Here is a 21,740-nt window from a genome sequence, read left to right as displayed (position 1 = left end):
AAATTGATGTGTCTGAATACAGCACTTTATAACATGGACTGCAGGTTGTATAATGTATGTTAGAAGTGTCAGAATAATTGGATAGAATCATTCCTCTTTCTGTGTCAAAGTCTGGTCAAATCTATGATCATGTACGGAGCACTCAGAATGGCCAAATGGGAATTAATGCATCCAGTGTTGCACTAAGACATCTGGACCGTAATCACTATATTCTGATTTCAATCTGCACTGGCTTAGCTGATTTCATCATATGTTCTCTTTGGGAGGCTATAATTGGGGTAAGGAGGGAAAATAAAATCAGCCAGTGTTTCCCTTTCTGATTGCTATGCATTGAGACTAGCTGGAAAGTGTGCATATATTGACAGAAGGAGGACTGTAATATCCCCATTTGTTAAATACACTGCTGGGCTTATGTGAAGAATAGCTTCATTGATGTGGTAATGAGGGATGTCCAGCATCTATGGAAATATACTCTATACTATACTAATATAGTATATACTCTATACTAAATATACTTGTTTTGTGACTTTAGAAAATGAGGGGACAAGATTTATTTTTAAAATCAACAAATCCAGCTTTCCAATTTGATGCACTATGGCACTAGATTAGCTGTCCCTTTTGTCTATTCCTGCGCTCCAAGCAACCTGACTTGGCTTGGTACCAACCATCCACAGTCCAAACCAAATGACCTGAAATCCAACCTGTTATGGTCCCAAGGTTGTGAGACAATGAACATGCACCCAATCCCACATGTATCCTAATAGGCTGACCATCGAGTTGTTGGAGCTGAACATACAAATGTGAGTAATTTTAACAATTAAATGTACCATGTGAGGAAGGAATAAACAATTTGTATTTACATGGTAATACACAATCAATGGATCAATTTTAAATTCATTATAATGTAGAGAAATACATTACTGAGAATCAATGCACTGGTTTCCGTTCACTGTACAATTTTCTGAACATTTCAGTCATCCCTTTGCTTGATTTCCAGGTTCTGAATGGCATGTGATTTCTGTGATCTCTTTTTTTTAATTTAAACTCCCTTAATTTTAACATGAATGCATGGTCTAAATGTTGATGCCAATGTCTGGAATAGTGTCACTGAAAACAAGAGGTTACATTCGCTATTATATTCGTTAGCATTGAATTAGGCAATATTATGAAAACAATGATAGTTGTCAAGTATGCTGTCATCAGTTGGCTGGACTTTCATCTCTGTTAGGTGATAAATTTAGCTGGAGCCTCGTTATCCCAAATATTTCCTTTAATTTGGTTAGTGAGGAGAGCTATCTGGCCACCTTGGAGAACAACTCAAAGAGGATAATGCCCTTTATTCTGTTCTTTTTCCAGAAGCACAAAAATTGTGGTCTTGTTATCCCTACGTCCTGGTAAATATGCTTTGCCCTATTGTTCAACACCATTTATGAATAGGTGCATTGTCCTACCCTTCTATGCAAGAGAGGATTTTAAACAGTGCTATATTGCCAGTTTGATGCATCTCTAGCAGATGTTTATACCATGTTTTATTTCCATTATCCTTTGAGCTATAGAAAATCTTTATTTTCTGAAGTAGATATCTTCCTGTGGGAGATGAGGTGAGGGATAAGATTGAGTGGTAATTGTTCTTTACCAGTTTTTAAATAGTTCAACATTTTAAAGTTCTCCCACTTAGTCATATTACAACCAGGTTTTGTAGGTCTTTCAATTGTAGGAGGCCCACATGTTTGCAGTCGACCGCAATTGCAGCATGAAAGCAGCTATAATTGAACCAGCCAAACAAGCAAACTTGAAGGGCCTATGCTTATGCCTTGAATGGGTGTAACTAATGTCTTTTTCTGAAAATTGTTGTATTGTGAGATAACCTCCTGCTTTCAATGGTGGCACAGAGGATAGCACTGACCGCATTCAGAGAATGCATAGAACTCACCTGATGAAGGGACAGTGCTACGAAAGCTAATGAGTTGTGCTACCAAATAAACCTGTTGGACTTTAACCTGGTGTGGTGAGACTTCTTACTGTGTTTACCCAGTCCAACACCGGCATCTCCACATCATGCATTCAGAGAACCATGGCCTATTGTGCATCCCTAATTTCCTTCACTCCAGCACTGGCAGCCCATTGCTCAAAAATCAAAATCCAGCAATGGATTGATAGGAGGCAGCACACTAGATTGAATATTTATTTTCATCAACAAAACTCTCAAAGACATTTCTTGAATAATTTTCACAGCTTAGATTAGTTTTGCATTCAACTGATATTGATAATGTAAGTATGTATTATGTGTATGTTTGTATGTATGTACATACATGTATGTATATATTTTATGCCAGTATGGATGTTGATTAAATCACTCCCCAGATGGATGATGAAAAACTAACCAGAATTTTGACAACCACCCTGATCAGAGCTACTTTGAGTTAACAAAAGAGCTGAGGCTGTTGGATGGTACAGGGTTTATAGATCATTCTACCCTCCTATATGTTAATTTATATTGCTACCTTTAGCCCAAAATTCTCATAATTAAATAATATGCAAGTTGAAAACCATCATGTATCCTTCTGAAAATATTTTAGCTAAAAAGACCTATATATATATGTGTATACATATATCAGGTGCCAAAATGTTCCACAGTTCTTTGCACAGATAGTTATTTGTCAAGTGCAGTGTCTGTAGTGAATAGGTTTCCTTTCCTTTACTGAGCATTCACGTCATTTTTTTGTTGCTGCCCATAATACTGATTAAGTGTGTGAAAAGATTTACAGCAAAATCACTTGAGCTGGTTACATCTCTCCTCATTCATGATCTTACCTTCAGTAACCTCCCCCAGTTCCCCTGTTTCAATTACTCCACCGCCCCACCCCCTCCCCTTTCCCTTCATGGAGAACATTGGGATGCTTTACTCTATTTAATTATCTACACAAAAATATGCCACTGCTTTATTTATTAAATATTTCTATTAAACAGCTTGCAATGATATTTGTTCCGCAATCCCTAACTAGGTGCTAATTCTTGTCAAGAAATGACACCATATTGTTAAACATGAGAACTAATTATGGTCCTTTCATATGCAGAAGACATGAGCCAACTTAAAATTGTCATTGTTTATAATTTATATGCAAGCATAGCAGAAGAAATGTTAAAAGTACTATAAATCTTTCATCCCAACGTGGCACCAAAAATTTTTCATAATTAAAAGAGAAAAAGGAGAGGCAGCAGAACTTAACTTGTGAAAATCAGTCTGTGGCAGTATATTTTTAAAATATCTGCTTGTATAAATATTACACCAACCATGCTGCCAGACACTACAGCACAACCAAATAAGGAAGCTATAGTAATTTGTGGTCAATGTAAGAAATTCTGAACATTGCGATAAATGTACAGAAGCAATACTTTTCAAGCCATCTCATTTATTTGTGCAAGGAACCCACATGACTGACAAATCAATAGGAGTTACTTTGATGTCGGTATTAGAATCTTCTTTTTCTGCCTTTGGTTGCTAAGGAAGTGGGGTTGTTGAGGAAGTGGTACTTTATCACAAGGACATCACCGAACCAAAATAACTGAAATTTTCGAGCACCTTGTGATTAACATCCTCTCCTACAGTCACTTATATTGTGTCATTTTACAGAACCTCAGTAGAGACACACTTCAGCTATTAAGAAGAAGCTAAGATTCTGACTTTAGCTTTGTCATCCTGCATCCAGTGCAGACAGTACTTTAATGAGTGAAGTTTTTTTCTGGTGGCTGCAAGTATGTTTCGAATTCATTCCTCCAACAATTAAACTGTCAATCTCTGGCGTATGTGTATTTCACTGATGTTCTGTAAAATTCCACAACACTGTACTTAACAACATGGGTCAGAAAGGTAAAAGGTTCAATGCTTGCTCTCTGACGAGTTAATTGACTTTAACTGGTGATGGTAAGAGACATTGGAATTGTCCTCAGTGTCAATGGGCTTGTGTGTTGATTAATCTATTTGGGCTCCCATTCCTGGTCATTGTTTACTGTCCCCTGGTACAATGTCTGTGTATGCTTGTGGATGATGGGTGGAGAGGAGTAAATGGGCTTGGTTATCTTTGGTTGAAACAGCTGGCTGAGCCCAAACCACTTAAGGAACAGTAACTTGGGTGGAGTTCCATACTAAGTCCCTTTTCTTGGAGAAGATAATAGCTACTGTGATGCAGGAAGACACAAAGATTTATTCAAGAGCAAACATAATAAAAACATCATTCCAACTGTGTCAGGATGTAGCTGGAGGACAAGATAAAGGCCAACTAAAGATTCTGCTCACACATTGTTCCAAGGATGCAAGCATATAGAATCACAATTATAAATCTGTTCAAAATTTACCACAATTCAATGAAATTATATCTATATATTGATCATGTGTTTTACTAGTGAATAGTGCACTTTACAGAGTGAATATGGGTTTCTGAGAGCAGTCATGAGACATGTATTCCCTTGTTTTTAAGCTGCCAGCTTGACATGTAAGTGGGGGAAGATGGAGGATTACTATGTGGGGTAAGATGGAGGATTGGTAAGTAGGGATTGATGGAGGATTGATAAGTGGAGGGGAGATGGAGGATTGGTAAATGGAGGGGAAATAGACGATTGGTAAGTGGGGAAGATGGAAGATTGTTATGTGGGGGAAGGTGGAGGATTAGTATAAGTTAAAATCAATGTGCTGCTGCCAAGGAAGCGGGCATAGATCATAATTAAGTGATGCTTTGAATAACACACTAGTGGTCCTTAATGAAACAGAAGCCTCCTTGCAATTCGTGGAAATAGTGGGCTTGATTGCAAGAACATGACACTTTGGGGATGATCTTATCAGAATTTGGCAAAGTGTCAGTTCGGGCGAGAAAAATGGAGTGAATCCCATCGACGGCTCTGACGTAATTCTGACAGAATCATGAGTCTCATTGACAAAAGCTTTCACGATCATGAGAATAATATCACACCCATAGAGGCATCTCTCTGATTTAAACAACACACTTAATTGCGCTAATCACTGGGAGCTGTGTAAAAATGGGTCCCCAACAGTTGTTCCACAGCAGGAGATGGCAGCTAGGAAGTCTGCACTGCGATTCTCTGAGGAAGGCCTCAGCAGATCTCTCAAAGGTGTGCAGCAGAGGTGGGATATCCCCGCTCCAGGAGAAGGCCTCCCACCAAGATCACCACCCCTACCTGGAATGCAGTGGCAGCCCTTGTGAGTGCAAGCTCGCTGCAGAAGAGAATGGGACAGCAATGCTGCAAAGATGAACAATCTTTGATGCTTAGCCAGGTTAAGTGAGCCTCATATAGTTTTTTTTCTGGATTCCCTCACATATCCTATCTTCATCTCTCCCCACCACTTCGGCCTAACCAACACCTGTAAGGAGGCTCTCCTCCCCCTCCCTCATGTTCCCCTTATTCGTTTCCCTGCTCCTCACACTCCAGCTCCCATTCAAGAGCCATACCTGCCACTCCTAAAGTTTTAAAGTTTATTCATAGTGTCACAATTAGGCCTACATTATCATTACAACAAAGTTACTGTGAAAATCTCCTAGTCGCCACACTCCGGCACCTGTTCGGGTACACTGAGGGAGAATTTAGCATGGCCAATGCAACTAACCAGCACGTCTTTCAAACTGTGGGAAGAAACTGGAGCACCTGGAGGAAACCCATGCAGATATGGGGAGAGTGTGCAGACTCCACACAGACAGTGACCCAAGCCAGAAATTGAAGCCGGGTCCCTTGTGCTGTGAGGCAGCAGTGCTAACCATCCAGTACTATCATAAATGTCAAGTCCCCCACTTACACTGTCCCCATCTGTGTCATTGCAGAACAAACACAGCCACGACAAGCTTCAGCCAGTATGCCCAGCCAAAGCTCAGAACCCTCACACCATTCAAGGAAAGAGCCTTCAAGTCGGCCAGGGAGGAGAAAAAAAACCAGCCTGCACTATTGGTGAAGTGGGGATAGCAGACAAACGTGAGAACCTTCAAGACGTGCTGTCATTCCTCAAGTCCCAAGTGATTAATCAATATTCCCTCTTTCACTCCTTGTAATGTACTAATGCCATTTCCCTTCTCCTGCAAACCGACCAGAACAGGCCAGAGCATCCTCAGCCCCCTGGACCCACCAGACTCAAGCAGCTCCAAGGAAGACTTCTTGGACCCACTGTTGAAGAGATGTCACAGGTGTCACCTGAACCTGGCCCCAGTGCAGATCCTCGCACCTTGGTGGGGTCATTAAGTAGACAGGTTTCTGGGTCACTCACTAGTGAGCATCTCACAGCAAAGATCCACAGCAGGAGGAGGCAGGGATATCCCAGGGAACCGGCACGCAGAGGGATACTGGAGGCCAAGGCTCTGCTGAGCCCCTGGCCAATGATGGGCCCTGGGTCTGGTCATCCCATAGCTGCTGAAGCTGCAAAGGCAGATTCGCCATAGATTCAGAAAGAATGTTCCCAATGGTGGGGGAGTCCAGATCTAAGGGTCATAGTTTGAGGATAGAACTGAGGTGAGGAGAAATTTCTTCACCCAGAGGGCGGTGAATGTATGGAATTCACTATTACAACATGTCATTGAGGCCAAACCATTGTGTGATTTCAGGAATAAATTAGACATAGCTCTCGGGGTTAAAAGGATAAAGGGATTGGGGGGAAGGGGGAATCAGAACATTGTATCTGATGATCAAATGAATGGCGGAACAGACTTGAAGGGTCGAATGGCCTTCTAGTTTCTATCACTGATACCCTCACTCTGCCCTTATACCCTGGTCTTTACCAAAGCAGGACTCCAGAACCTCACAGTTGCACCTAATATTGCCCCTTTGTTATGGCCACCTCCCACTCCGTTTTCATTCCGACAGGGAAGGGCATCCACTCAGGTGCTGTTCCAACACTAACGCAGCATGGCTGAACCAGGAAGTGATACCTGCTTAGTGGCCAGCACATGCCCTTGGAGCAAGTGGTGACCTGACAAGAAGACCTCTGAGCTACCCACACACACTCTTCCGAAATCCCCCTCAATATCTGGCGTGCTTGCGAATGATATGCTGATGTATTCAAATTACGATTCCCACCCTTCCCTGGTATGTTCCACATCATTCTGCTGGTGAGCAAAATGGGAAACCGAGATCTCACCAGTGAGAAACACATTTTTCTGTATTCTCTGCATTTTGAGCCCGCACCACGCTTCCCACAAAGGAGTGGGCTCAAGATCCTGCCCTTTATCTGCAAAAGGAGAAAGCCTGCAATCCTCAGAGCCCTATCTTAGTGTTTTCCATTGGCCATGGGACTGGGATGCAAGTTCTTACTGCAGCTCCATCACTTAACTGACACAAGCATGATTTGTATTTGGATGGACGATATTGATATCCCCTATTGCAGTCTGGATAAGTTGCACGTAAAATGGCAAAGGACCATAGTGACATTAATTGCAGCAGATACAAAAAGGAAGCACAATCTTTACATGCAGTGGTGTAGGTGGCTGATAGATCTTGATGAGCTCTTCTCAGACCTCCATGTAACTCTGTGATTAACCATAATAGTTCCTATGGAGTTCAGATGGCCTCTTTCTGCACTGTAGGGTTTCCTATGATTTGTATAGTTTGATGAAAACAGGTCCAGCTATGATGCTTCCTGCAGTCAAATAGCCAATATTTAACACACTTAGATGTAGAAGCTTGCATAGGGTACCCCAGGACAAATTATTTTATTTCTGAAGAGCAGAAAACTTCCATTCAAATATGCTAGAAGATGCAGTATGAAAGTCATGACATGTCAAGTGGGATGTAGAATGGATTAATATCTAATTACTACATTCAAATAATGGGCAACATTTAGTTAAATTGTTCATTGATGGCACAAACAATACCAGTCCAAGTAGTCAGATGCAAATCAATCATAAAGACCTATGCAATACTGTCAGCATCAAGAATTAGGTATGTTTAAAAATCTGCTAAAATTAGCTATGTTTAAAAATCTGGAGAAACTTAATTTGTGTAATAAGACTTTGTGAACATGACAAGCTCTGCGTAATAGTATTGATTCAGGCTTTTAAGAGAGCAAGTCAGATGCTACTTGGCTGCCTAGAGTATCTTCTATTGATTTTGGCTACTCCTGCATTAATTTAGCAAAGTGTCATGATGGCAAAAAGTTGTGTTACGCACCAGCACCACTTCAACTATCACACTGATGAATAATCTAGTGCCCAAAGTTAATCTTTTGATGCATTACAAATGTAACTATTACAGGGGAGGTACTGTCCTTTTTTTTAGAAAAAAGGACAGTACCACTATTAAGAATTTTCATTATTCAACCATGAGAATGTCAATTATTTAAACTAGTTGAGTATTTAGTCTTGATGGTGTTGAAGTAGTTATTCAAAAATGGATTGCTTAGATGACCCATAATTTTCACTCTGGGTGGATTGACAAAAAAAGTGCTCCAAAAGAAGTTTTTGCTGCATAATTTCAATTCAACAAGTCTGATAAGACTCAAAAATTGGATAACAATCTCACCCCCTGCAAAATGATTTCCAGTATTTTATTTTTGTATGCATGTTAAGCACCAGGCCAATAGCTGACATTACACACCAGCTTCCTCCATCTGGAGGAGTCTGAAAAACCCACTTCCATTAATAAAAACAAAGTCATTTTAGATTTTAAATGTTTTATTTGCATATCAAAAAACAGTTACGGTGCATGCCAAGAGATCTAACAAAATGGCACTCTACATAGTTGATTTAACACCGGTCCTTGGCATATTCACTCCCATTCACAGGCATTTGGTGATTAAGGTTCCTGCAGTCTTTCCTGGGCTCCTCTTGACACGCAAGCTCTTTAGTGCCACCAGAAGTACAAAGCCAGCCAAACCGTCAGTAGTTTCTTTTCTCTCAAACAAAAGGGAGGGGCATGTGGAAGAAAAATGGATGGGGTGGGGGCGGAAGGGAGGAAGGAGACTGACTGGGTAGGAGCCAGCCAATTCACTCAATATCCAAGTTTTTTTTTAGAGATACATAGCTAGAAGGCAATGCTTGTGGAATGTACAGTGCAAATCGGAGGGAAAAATTACTCATTTAGCTGCCGCTGCCTCTTCTTGTGCCGCTTTCTTTTCTGCTTCAATTGCTGGAAGAGAGAGGGCATTAGTTAAAATGCAGCTCAAAGTATCCAAATGGACCCTTTTTTCTTCCTACTCTAAAGAACACTTGAGCATAGGAGGAAAGATTGTGATTAAAAAGATATGCTGCCATAGTGTAAAAAAAACTTTGGAATCCGATTAGAAATGTTTTAAAACCCATTCCCAAAAAAAATGCAAAATTAATGTCGATGACAAAACTCGTAAGCCCTCTCTTTCCCTAAAGCTAATCAATTGCAAACGCGATGAAAAAAAAAATCACATTCTATTGATAAACATACTTTATTTTCTTCTTTATACTGAAATATATTCCTGGTTTTTGTTCTTTGTGCAGTAAGGAACACCAGTACAATCAAAGACACCTCTCCACTATGCATACGCTGCTTGCTCTGAAGGCCACACCCCGCCTCATACACACTAAGAATGGTTGCATTGCACCTACTTGCTGCGTCCGGCAATGGGTTCTTCTCTTGAACCGTTGTTTCCTTGAGATTCCCCTTTTGGAATGAAGCGATCTGCGCCTGCAACTCTCCCGCGATTACTGGCTGTTTGGGTTCCTGGTCAGCCATTGTCAAAGCTCCGACTTATCTGCACCAGAATACAAGCGTTACTTCGTGTACACCTTCACGTTCAATTCGCAGCAATAGGGGGCGAGAGCAGCAGCCACCCCCAACCATTGAAATGTACATATAAAGAAAGTACAATGACTTCTCCCTCTCTCTCGTGTGTGCTGAGAGTTAAGTATACGCAAGTCTTCATTCACATTTACGGGGCAATCGCTGCGCGCCTACTGTTCCAGAGGCTCAACAGCAACTCCCAGACCCCATCAAAACCCATCAATTTAAAATCTTAATCTCTATATACATTAGTCCCCAAGACATTGCTCATTGCATATATTTCCTCTCTCTCTCCCCACATTAATACTCCATAAACGTTCCCTCCTCTTACCCCCCCCCGAGGAATCTTCTATTTTATGAGCAGACCAGCGCCCCGAATATATTTTGCTCACAAAACATTCCTTCCTTCAGCAATAAAAGTACTAAAAGAGAGGAAAAAAAATCAAACGGCACTCGCATCCTGCTTCTGCATTCGCACTACAAAAACTACTTGAAATTGTTAATAACTTCTCACCGCTCGTCTACTCTTTCCAAAGAAACTTCTCAACACAAGCGAAGTTCACCCCAAGACTGAAGAGCGCGTCTTAGGACTGAGCTGTTATATTGGGGTTTATGCAAATTGCAGCACGTCACCAGTTGCCTTACACCCATTGCCTTTGTCCCTCCTGTTTCTTGCTGCCTCCATTCTCCTCTCAATGGGAGCCAGTGAACGGGTCGTATTAGGCTCAGTGGGAGGGGATTGTGAGATACCTCTCGCAGCACGATTTGCATTGTGAACACTCTCTCCATCATCTCACAACATCGCGATCTAGAGCTTTTACCAATAGCGACCTCAAGCGAGACCAGCCTGACATTGTCGCCCCAGCTCCAGTCACCCTTCTGCGTGCTGAAGGATCTAGTTCCGTTTTCATTATCTGAAACAATAACTCATTTTCTCACTCTCTTTAATTGTGCCTTTCAGGTGACAGTGTGGGTTGGCCAAGTATCAAAAACCCAAATGAAAAGCGATTTAACACAAGTACTTTATTGAGGGATGTAAGCGATAAACAAAACATACCAAGATAAAGGAAACGTAAGTGTTATTAGTTATGTTATTAATGATTCATTAATCCAACCCCTATGGTATCCAAGTATCAAGCAGTCCAAAAATGTGCAGGTTAGGTGGATTGACCATGCTAAGATGTCCCTTACTGTTCCAAGATGTATAGGATAAGGTGATTAGCGAGGCAAATATGTGAGGCTATGGAGATGGGGCTGGATGGGATGCTGAGTCAGAGTCCTTGCAGACCCATTGGGCCAAATGGCCTCCTGCTCCGTAGAGATTCTATGATTACACTGGATACTGTGCTCCTACTCTTGGGTCATTTGGGATTGGTATAGTGGTGGACAGGAGGCAGACAAACGATCACCCACACAGATCACATCCAACCTTCCTAAAGTTCAAAAGCATTGATTGAGTCATTTTCAGGGTAAAATATGGCATCTCATATCCAAGAAAACAATAGGCCTCTTGCCAAGCACTCTTAAACTTTAGTTAAGTCCTCTCTCCCCTCAAAATTTGGCAGTAACCTTTTAGTAGAGATTTCTTCAGTTCCACAAAGCAGTTACGTCCTTTCTGTGCTTGAGCTCCCTCACTACCTCACTCTGCCCAAATCATGCTGTGTTCCCACCTGTCCTGGAATTTCAGCCCTCAAATTCCAGATTTTTAAAATTCATTCCTGGGCTATAGACGTCACTGGCTATGCCAGCATTTATTGCCCATCCCTAATTGTCTTTGAGATGGTAGTCCTGAGTCCATGCAGTGTAAGTATACTTATAGTGCTATTAGGAAGGGAGGTCCATGATTTTGGTTCAGCAACAGTGAATGGGTGGTGATGCACCTTAGAAAGCCTTCTTTCCAGATATATTTGATTTCATTTTATTTATTGTCACATGTATTAATATACAGTGAAAAGTATTATTTCTTGTGTGCTATACAGAAAGGGTGTACCGTTCATAGAGAAGAAAAGGAGAGGGTGCAGAATGTAGTGTTACATTCATAGCTAGTGTGCAGAGAATAATCAGCTTAATATAAGGTAAGTCTATTTGAAAGCCTAATGAAACTGTTCTTGAGTCGGTTGGTACATGACCTTAGACTTTTGTATCTTTTACCCGACAGAAGAAAGTGGAAGGGAGAATGTCCAGGGTGCCTGGGGTCCTTAATTATGCTGGCTGCTTTTCCAAGACAGTGGGAAGTGTAAGCAGAGTCAGTGGATAGGAGGCTGGTTTGCGTGATTGACTGGGCTTCGCTCGTGACCTTTTGTAGTTTCTTGCAGTCTTGGACAGAGCAAGAGCCATACAAATTTATGATACAACCTGAAAGGATGCTTTCTATGGTGCATCTGTAAAAGTTGGTGAGAGTCATAGTGGACACACTGCATCTCCTCAGCCTGCTGAGTAAGTAGAGGCGTTAGTGGGCTTTCTTAATTATAACTTAATTGTGGAGGGACCAGAACAGGTGGTTGGTGCTCTGGACACCTTGAAACCTAAAATTCTCGACCATTTCTACTTCACCCCCATTGACGTAGACAGGGTCATGTCTTCCACTATGCTTCCTGAAGTCAATGATTATTTCCTTTAAGGGAGAGATTATTGTTGTTGCACCAGTTCATCAGATTCTCTATGTCTTTCCCGTATGCCATCTTGTCAATGTTTGAGATCTGACCCATTATGGTGGTGCCGTCAGCAAACTTGAAAATCAAGTTGGAGGGAAATTTGGCCACACAATCATAGTTTGCAAGGAGTATAATAAGGGGCTGAAGACACAGCCTTGTGGGGTAACGCTGTTGAGGATAATCGTGAAGGAAGTGTTGCTGCCTATCCTTACTGATTGTGGTCTGTGGGTTAGGAAATTCAGGATCCAGTGGCAGAGGGATGAGCCAAGGCCCAGGCCATGCAGTTTGGAGATGAGTTTTGTAGGGATAATGGTGTTGAAGGTTAAGCTGTAGTTAATAACAAAAACTAGGTGTATCTGTTGTCCATATATTCCAGGTTTGAGTGTAGGACCAGGGAAATGTTATCTATTGTGGACCTGTTGTGGTGATAGGTGAAATGTAATGGATCCAGGCAGTCTGGGAAGCTGGAATTGATCTGTGCCATGACTAACCTTTCAAAGCATGTCATAATAATGGATGTCAGAGCCATTGTGCGATAGTCATTAAGGCACACTGCCTGGTTTTTCTTTGGTACCGGGATGATGGCCGTACTCTTGAAGCAAATAGAGACCTCAGATCAATGTGAGGAAAGGCCAAAGATGTCTGTGAATACCCTTGCCAGTTGGTCCACGCAGCATCTGAGCGCTCACCTGAGTACCCCATAATCCCCTAATCACTTTCCATGGGTTGACTTTTGAGAAGGCTGATATAATGTCTCTCGATGGTGACCTTGGATATAGGTTCAGCCAAGGCTTCCAGGGCAGAAGGCGTGCTCTCATGAACTCTTGCTCAAAACGAGCATAGAATGCATTGAGGTCATCGGGGAGAGGTAGATTGGTGTTGGTGATTCGATATGCCTTCATCTTGCAGATCTTGCCATAGTTGGTAGGAGTCTGTATGGGTCATCCACATACTGTCTTTTGTATCATAGCTTGGCATGGCTCCTGCTCTGACCAAGACTGTGAGAAACTACAAAGGGTTGTGAATGTAGCCCAGTCCATCACACAAACCAGCCTCTCATCCATTGACTCAGTCTACATTTTCCACTGCCTTGGAAAAGCAGCCAACATAATCAAGGGTCCTACATACCCTAGACATACTCTGTTCCACCGGGAGAAAGAAACAAAAATCTGATATCACATACCAGCCAACTTAAAAACAACTTCTCCTCTGCTGCCATCAGACTTTTAAATGCACCTTCCTTATATTAAATTGATCTTTCTCTGTCCTACAGATGACTGTAACACTATATTCTGCACCTCTCCTTTCCTTTTCCCCTACGTACTCTATGAACAATGTGCTTTGTCTGTATAGCATGCAAGAAACAATACTTTTTACTGTATACTGATACATGTGACAATAGTAAATCAAATCAAATCAAACGGTGATATATTTACAATTCAGGAAGATGTGTGTGGCTTGGAGGGGAACTCCCAGGTGGTGGTATTCCCATGCATCTGCTTCACTTCTCCTTTGAGGTGCTAGAGGTTTTAGTTTGGAAGTTGATGTCAACTGTGTGTGCATTATTGATTGGTTTATTTGCGTTTATGGGCTTAGAGTTGAAGAAGCTAAAGTCGCCATAGTCCCAGATGATCATAGACTACTCTCCCTATTGAAGAGAAAAACTAACTGGTAGTGATTTAACCTGAGGGTCACCATACCTCAGTCAAAGTTGAGAAAGTGGGGCCTTCATAACACCCTCAGCCAGTACAGGAATTAAACCCATGCTGTTGGCTGTCACTGTGTAGTACTGGCTAGCTGTTCAGCCAACTGAGCTAAACCAATCCCCGAAAGATATATTAGCATTGGAGGCACTCCAGAGAATGATTCACTAGGTTGATCCCGGCTATGGAGGGATTTTCTTCTTTGGAGTGATTGCAAGGGTTGGGTCTATATTCATTAAGAATGAGAGGTGACCTTATTGAAACATATAGGATTCTCAGGGGGCTTGACTGAGTAGACGGTGAGAAATTGTTTCTCTTTGTGGGAGAGTGTAGGACCAGAGGGCAGAGTCTCAGAGTAAGGGGTCGCCCATTTAAGACAGAGATGAGGAGAAATTTCTTCTCTGAAATGTTTGAAGTTTATTTGTCCCGGCACAAGTAGGCTTACATTGACACTGCAATGAAGTTACTGTGAAAACCCCTAGTTGCCACACTCCAGTGTTTGTTCGAGTACACTAAGGGAGAATTTAGCATGTCCAATCTACTTGATCAGCATATCTTTCGGACTGTGAGAGGAAACTGGAGCACGCGGAGGAAACCCACACAGAAACAGGGGGATTGAGCAGATTCCGCACAGTGACTCAAGTCGGGAATCAAACCCGAGTCCCTGGTGCTGTGAGGCAGCAGTGCTAATCACTGTGCCACCATAAGGTAGTGAATCTATGGAATTCGTTACTTCAGAGGGCTGTAAGGGGTTGCGTTGTTAAGCATGTTCAAGGCTGAGATAAACAGATTTTTAATCAGTAGAAGATTCAAGGGTTATGGGGATAAGGCAGGAAAGTAATGATCATCAAAGATCAGTCATGATTCATTGGGCCGAATAGCCTACTCCTGTTTTTATGTCTCATGGTCTTGTCTCATTGTTCAATAAATCTTAAATTAAAAATGCAAAGATGTGTACATCAACAATTTGAGATAAATGCCAAGTCAGAGCAACAAGTTATTATTTAACTTGACATGTGGTCTCTTTGACTCTGTTATGAACCTAAGTCTTCCACAATAACAAAAATGGGTCAGGCAACAGAATCATATTGAGACATTCATATGACATTTGGCCGTCAAACACAACAAAACTTCCAACAATGACAAATATGGTTACAAAGTCAGTCATGCAGACATTGAAATCATCTCACATTAATAACACATATGGGGTTAAGGATACCAAACTGGAACATCATGAGTCACAAAAGATCACAAAAAGGGTTGGCACGGTGGAACAGTGGTTAAGACTGCTGCATCACAGCCAGGGACCTAGGTTCAATTCCTGGCTTGGGTCATTGTGTGGAGTTTGCACATTTTCGCCATGTCTGCGGAGGTTTCCTACGGGTACTCCGGTTTCTTCCTGCAGCCCAAAGACGTGTGGGTTCGATGGATTGGCCATGCTAAATTGCCCCTTAGTGTCAGGGGTACTAGCTAGGGTAAATGTATGGGGTTAGAGCTTGGGTGAAATTGTGGTTGGTGCAGACGCAGTGGACTGAATGACTTACTTCTGCACTGTGGGGTTCCAAGATTTCCCTGCTTCAATCTGAGTTCACTGTCTTTATGATTGCTGATAACTGCTGAATCATGGAAAATTTTCAATTATATGGCAGTTTCAAGCACTTTAATTGATGATTTGATTGTTAAATTGTGTTTTACCGTTGGGTTACCAACGTTTAATCAATCCTAAACCAGGTGGGGTTAGGCTGGATCATTGTTAAATTCCTGATGTTTGCTTAGGCTAACTATGCAAATTCAATGAAAACTTAATAACTGATGCTGATCTTGAGTCATGAGAGCAGGTGAAAACAATGGATGGCTGATTAAATAGTATGTGATTTATATACTTGTGAATGAATGAGGTGATCGCGTCTGAGATCAGTTCATTATGAAATATTGAAGTGCGCAGGACATGGTGTGCTGGTGCCAGCCTGTTAATACCTAATTCTAAATCATGTTGCAGTAGCACCTATTTTGAAGAGGCTGATAAAATGGGCTGCTGAAATTATAATGTATTTGTGTAATGTATTTGGATTGCCATAATGTATTTGGATAAATTGTAATGTATTTGGATAAACTATTTAAATAAACAGAAAATTGTGACTTATGTATATATGCCACAGAGTAGTGACTTTACTTCATGTTTAACAATAAACACCAGGAGTGCTAGGAAGAATGACATTGATGCCAGAGTTGCAGGCAGTGAGATGCTGTTAGTGCCCATAAAGTGACACTGGGGAATTTCCAAAGTGGAACTAGGATCCAGTGCAACTCCTGTCTGGTCTTAGAGAATTTCAGTGATTCAGAACTAAACTCTGTGGTAATAATTGCAGCAGGCAAAAAATATTAGCAGGAATTTTCCGGTCCTGTTGATATTGGGGGCATTGGTAGACAGGGTGGTTCTGGGTGGGTGGGGGAACAATGTGGTTGGAAGGCCAAAAAATTGGCTTCACGCCAGTGTGAAAGTGCAGGAGGATGATCTGATGATATCCATCATATCGGATTGTGAATCCCATTAGAAGACAGCGTGAACCTGACTTGCATCCTGTTAATGGGATACAAGGGAAGTACCAAGCAAAATTGTCCCCCCCTATCCCCCCAAGCCTGATTTACCCACCCATCAGCAAGAAAACACGCCAACCCAGAACATGTGTGGAAAAACCGATGAGGGTGGGGAGAGGGGAATGTGAACTGTGAGGTATTGGGGGGATGGCTGGTTGGGGTAGGGGAGAGGGGAATGTGAACCGAGGCGGGGAAGGGAAGTGTAATAGATTGAGAGCAACACAGTTGGCTTAGATAAACAATGGCTTTGTTGCCAACAATAGATAATTATATATACACCAAAAGGTCCGACTGAAGTAACTATGTGACTACAATTTTCCTCCCAGGCTCACTGCGTGATGTTCCTCATCCTCTTGACTGGCTCAGTTTCCCACATTGACAATTCAATGGGTCTGGCCCAATCACATGGCCTCAGGTAATGCCTCCTTAAAGGACCGCATGACCACACTGCTACCTCCTTACTCCAGAATTCACCTCTCCACTGTCGCCTTTTGGTGAAGAGCATAGGACACCAGATGGGCTCAGAAAAATTCAGGCATTGCATCTGGATTCAGGTAGATTTCAGCTCTTTGCATCCTAAACTGTTTTGGAAGACAAAATGAGCAAAATCAAGTACAACGCAGGAACAAGCCCTTTGGCCCTACAAGTCCATGCCAATCATGATGTCTTAACTAAACTGCAAAAAAATCCTTTTGCCCTTACTCAGACTGTATCCTTCTATTCCCTCCCTATTCATGTACCAATCCAGATGCTTCTTAAATGTTGCTAATGTACCTGCTTCCACCAGCTCCTCAGGCAGCATGTTCCAGGCACCCACCACCCTCTGCATAAAAGCTTCCCTCACACATCTCCCTTAAACTTTTCCTCTCTCACCTTGAACTTGTGCCCCCTTGAAATTGACACTTAAGCATTGGGAAAATGCCTCTGACTATCCAACCTGTCTATGAGTTTTATAGACCTCAATCAGGTCTCCCCTCAGTCTCTGTCTTTCTAGTGAAAGCAATCCTAGTTTATTCTCATTGTTTAATCTCTCCTCATAGTCAACACCCTCAAGACCAGGCAACATCCTAGTAAACTTTCATTGCACTTTCTCCAAAGCTTCCATGTTCTTCTGATAGTGTGATGACCAGAACAGCATGCAATACTCCAAATGCAGCCTAATCAAAGTTTTATATAGCTGCAACATGATTTCCCAACTCTTCTACTCAATGCCCCAACTGGTGAAGGCAAGCATGCCATATGTCTCCTTAATCACCTTGGCCACCTGCGGTGCCATTTACAGTATAATATAAGACCTCATAATATTTATCTAGCAGCTCCTGAAAAACTCTAACCTGCAGTTTTAATATTTCCAGCCAGTTTAGCTTTATTTGTTTTATCCAATTATGGCCCATTAAATAAGTTCTGGTGGGTGGAATGGGAAAGTTCCACCCTTTGTGCCTGGAGTGTCTGGTGACTGTAAGTCTGTGGGTCACAAGACTGTGGACCAAATAACCTTTTGCTTTTCTTCAGCTGTCAATTTACTATAAAGAAGTTAAGTAGATTGTCAATATACTGCCACCAGTTATCAATTTCTGGTCAAATGGTTCGATCTTTCCAATCCAGAGCATTGTCTAAGTGAATGTACTTACTTCTTCATATTCCAGATGCTCAGGTCTCCTCCCCTTTCTAGCTGCACCCTGCTGCAGTGAATATCCTTGCGGTTTATAACTGAGCACCACTTCCACAGCCTTCCAGGCTGGGTTGGTGACTCTGGTGAACCTCCTGTGCCAGAGCTAGGGTGGGGAACGTCACAGCAATCTTCCACTCCATCTGATGGGCACCCCAGATAGGCATCATTAACATTAGGGGCTGTCATTATCTTTGCTTTTGGGGCCATCTGTTGCCTAGAACGGTCCCGGTTAGTGCACATGAAGCAGGCTGTGCTCTGGTACACTTTTAATTTCACACCCATAGCGAGGACATGCTGAGGGAACTGGTGTGGGGGCCAAATCTGAGCCTACCTACCAGTGATCCAGCTTGTTTACCATGAATACATTACTAATGAGGTGGGCCATGCCAGGAAGTGGAGACTAAGTGTGGAAACACCCTTTTTTACCACAGCTACCAAACTTAGTTCAATTCTGGAACAATTCCACTCATTGACATTGCCTTCCCTTCAGCACTAATTATGAGTGAGTCTGTTTAGCCAGTGCATTTGGCATTCCAGTCATATTTGAGGAGAGACCCACTGAGAACGGGCACAGGTCTGCAGAATGTGTCATTGTAGCTGGTTGCATTGGGGCCCATCAATTACTCGAGTTACATTGGAGGGCACACTGATCATAGGCGATGGGCTAGTGGCATTACTAATCCAGAAACTCAGCTAATGTTCTCGGGACCTGGGTTTGAACCCTGCCACAGCAGATGGCGGAATGCGAAAGCAATGAAAAATATCTGGAATTAAAAATCTACTGATGACTACAAAATCATTGTTGAATGTTGGAAAATCCCATCTGGTTCACTAATGTCCTTTAGGGAAGAAAATCTGCCAGAGCTACAGCAACGTGGTTAACTCTCAACCGCCCTCTGAACAAGGGCAGATAGGGACGGGCAGTAAATGCTGACTAGCCAGTAACGCCCATGACCAACAAATTAATTAAAAAAAAAGTAGGGAGCAGGTACTAACAATATTGAATAATCAACCTCTTAGAGATTTCCTTACAGCTCAAAATCTGCCTCATCTCCAGGTAATGGCAAGGGGAAATCATTCTTATGTTCTTATGTTCTTAAACCAAGAAGGATGAATTCTGAAGTAGAGTCATTGGGCACGAAACGTTAACTCCGTTTCTCTCTACAGAGACCTGCTGAATTTTCCAACACCTTCTGTTTTCAATTTGGATTTCCAGCATCCTCAGTAATGTGCTTTTATTAAAGAAGGATGGGAATCAGTTCCAGTATAAATGAACCCTGTGTGAAGCCTGGCCAACGAAGCAGGTAAACTTTTAAAGATCAGCCTGTTATACTGTGAATTCCATTTTAGTGATTAAAATGTTGGCAGTTGTTTTTCAATCATCAAACATTATTCCAGAAGTGGGAGACTGCTGAGTCATCTTCTGTGTAGATGTTGTGGGTTCCCTGAATCACCGACGACAAGAACTTTCAACAAGGTAGTTTATTCAGCATTTGTGCTCTGCTCGCGCTCCCCAGGATAACTCCCACACTCCCGCCATGTGACCTCTTTTTAGTTGCGTCATCCTGTTCTCATGTGACCACTCAGTCTACATCTTCCCTGTTTGGTTGGGTCACCTGGTGGCATGAGACGTAACAGTGTACGCAATAGGAAACTATGTACACACCATTGTGTGATGTACAATTAAATGAGATAACAATGTGTAACTATTCACATATGTATATCAAGGCGTAGATTAAGCTGTAGCTGGATTTTAGCAAGGCACTTGACAATGTCCCACATGGCAGACTGGTCAAAAAACCATGGGATACAGGCTAATGTGGCAAATTGGATCCAAAGTTGGCTTAGTAACAGGAAACAAAGGATAGTGGTCAATCGCTGCTCCTGCAAATGAACAGCTTGGCGTTGCGATCTCTGCTGTTTTCTTTATATATTAATTATATGGACTAGATGTGGGAGCACAATTGGGAATTTTGCAGTCAACATAAAAATTGGTTGTGTTGTGCAAAGTGCAGAGAATAGCTGTAATGAGATAGATAGGTTGGTGGAGTGGACAGGAAAGTGGCAGATGGTGTTTAATTCTGAAAAATGTGAGGTAATTTAGGCATTTAGGGAAGTCAACCAGAAAAAAGGAACACACAATAAATGGGAATGTACTAAGAGGTGACAGACTTTGGTGTGCAAGTGCACAGGTCCCTAAAGATAGCAGTACAGTAGATAGGCTTGTAAAGAAGGTATGTAGAATGCTCTCCTTCATTGGCAGAGGTATAGAATACAAAAGTAGGGATATTATGATGCCCACAACTGGAATACTATGTGCAGTTTTGGTCATCACATTATAGGAAAGCCATACTTGCCCTGGGGAGACTGCAGAGAAGATTTACTAGAATGTTGCCAGGGCTAGAAAATTGTAGCTACAAGGAGAAGTTGGGGTTGTTTTCCTTGGAACAGAAAAGGCTGAGGGGTGAAATGATTATACAGAATTGTAAGGCCTTGAGATAGAAAGAAAGGATAAAATTGTCTCCCTTGGCAGAGAGTTCAAAAAATCCAGGGGTCATAGATTCAAGCTAAGTGGCAGAAGGATTAGAGGGTGTATGATGAAAAACTTTGTTACACAGAGAGTGATGGGTGTCTGGAATTTACTGGATGAGTTGGTGGTGGAGGCAGACACCTAAAATTCATTTAAAATACCTGTATCTGCACCTTCAGTGCTATATGGTACAGGGATATGGGCCAGGTACATGAAGACGATTAGAAAGGGCACCTGGGTGTCTTTGGGTCAACATGGACGAACTGGACTGAATGGTCCCTGTCTGTGCTGTATAATTTCTATGGTTCTATGGTTCCAATTAGTGCATAACCCATTGCATTTTCTTTCCCCCTCACTGTCCTCCACCCCCTTTTAAATTGGAAGAAAACTGAAATTCGAATGTTAATTAGGCCAAGTGGTAACAAAGCCCTGGAATCTTACGTTCAGCCTGAGCATATGATTACACCAATTGGTGGTACTTTGGTCTTTCTGTGGTCATTGTCCTCATGGTGGGACATGGGACGTTTCATCTGCGTGACTGTCAGGTGTAGGATTCACTGAATTGACCTCTGAAGGAGTTTGCATACCTGCTGCTACAGGAGGCTGGTGCCACATACCAGATGATTGAAGCGTTGTGTCATCTCTTGGTGCTGGTTCTGCTACTGGCAGAAGGTGATGGTGATTGTACAAAGTGGACACCTTCTGAGGCTACCTTGTAACTGATCGGTTGTAGGGCATGACTGTGTACCAGTTCCAACTGCTCATGGTCACGTGCGGTCTGAATTTTCATGGTTTAACCTGGTGTTAGAGGGCCTAGTCTGTGGGCATCTCAATTA

The 21,740-nt window shown here is 42.2% G+C and overlaps 2 long non-coding RNA genes across 2 annotated transcripts; one reads left to right on the top strand and one right to left on the bottom strand.

Moving 5' to 3' along the window:
• Positions 1-8,648: 8,648 nt before the first annotated feature.
• On the bottom strand, positions 8,649-10,386 carry LOC145352991 (uncharacterized). The gene is made up of 3 exons (XR_013888631.1): positions 10,262-10,386; positions 9,573-9,718; positions 8,649-9,120 (listed from the first exon to the last, which is right to left on the bottom strand). It is a non-coding gene; the product is annotated as an uncharacterized LOC145352991 (long non-coding RNA).
• Positions 10,387-10,469: 83 nt separating this feature from the next.
• Positions 10,470-19,673, top strand: LOC145352992 (uncharacterized). The gene is made up of 3 exons (XR_013888632.1): positions 10,470-10,819; positions 17,029-17,117; positions 19,542-19,673. It is a non-coding gene; the product is annotated as an uncharacterized LOC145352992 (long non-coding RNA).
• Positions 19,674-21,740: the final 2,067 nt, after the last annotated feature.

The sequence above is a fragment of the Carcharhinus amblyrhynchos genome, chromosome 15, assembly GCF_965287045.1.
Source record: "Carcharhinus amblyrhynchos chromosome 15, sCarAmb.v2.hapA, whole genome shotgun sequence".
NCBI lineage: Eukaryota > Metazoa > Chordata > Chondrichthyes > Carcharhiniformes > Carcharhinidae > Carcharhinus > Carcharhinus amblyrhynchos.
This window is presented reverse-complemented; position numbering and strand designations above follow the sequence as displayed.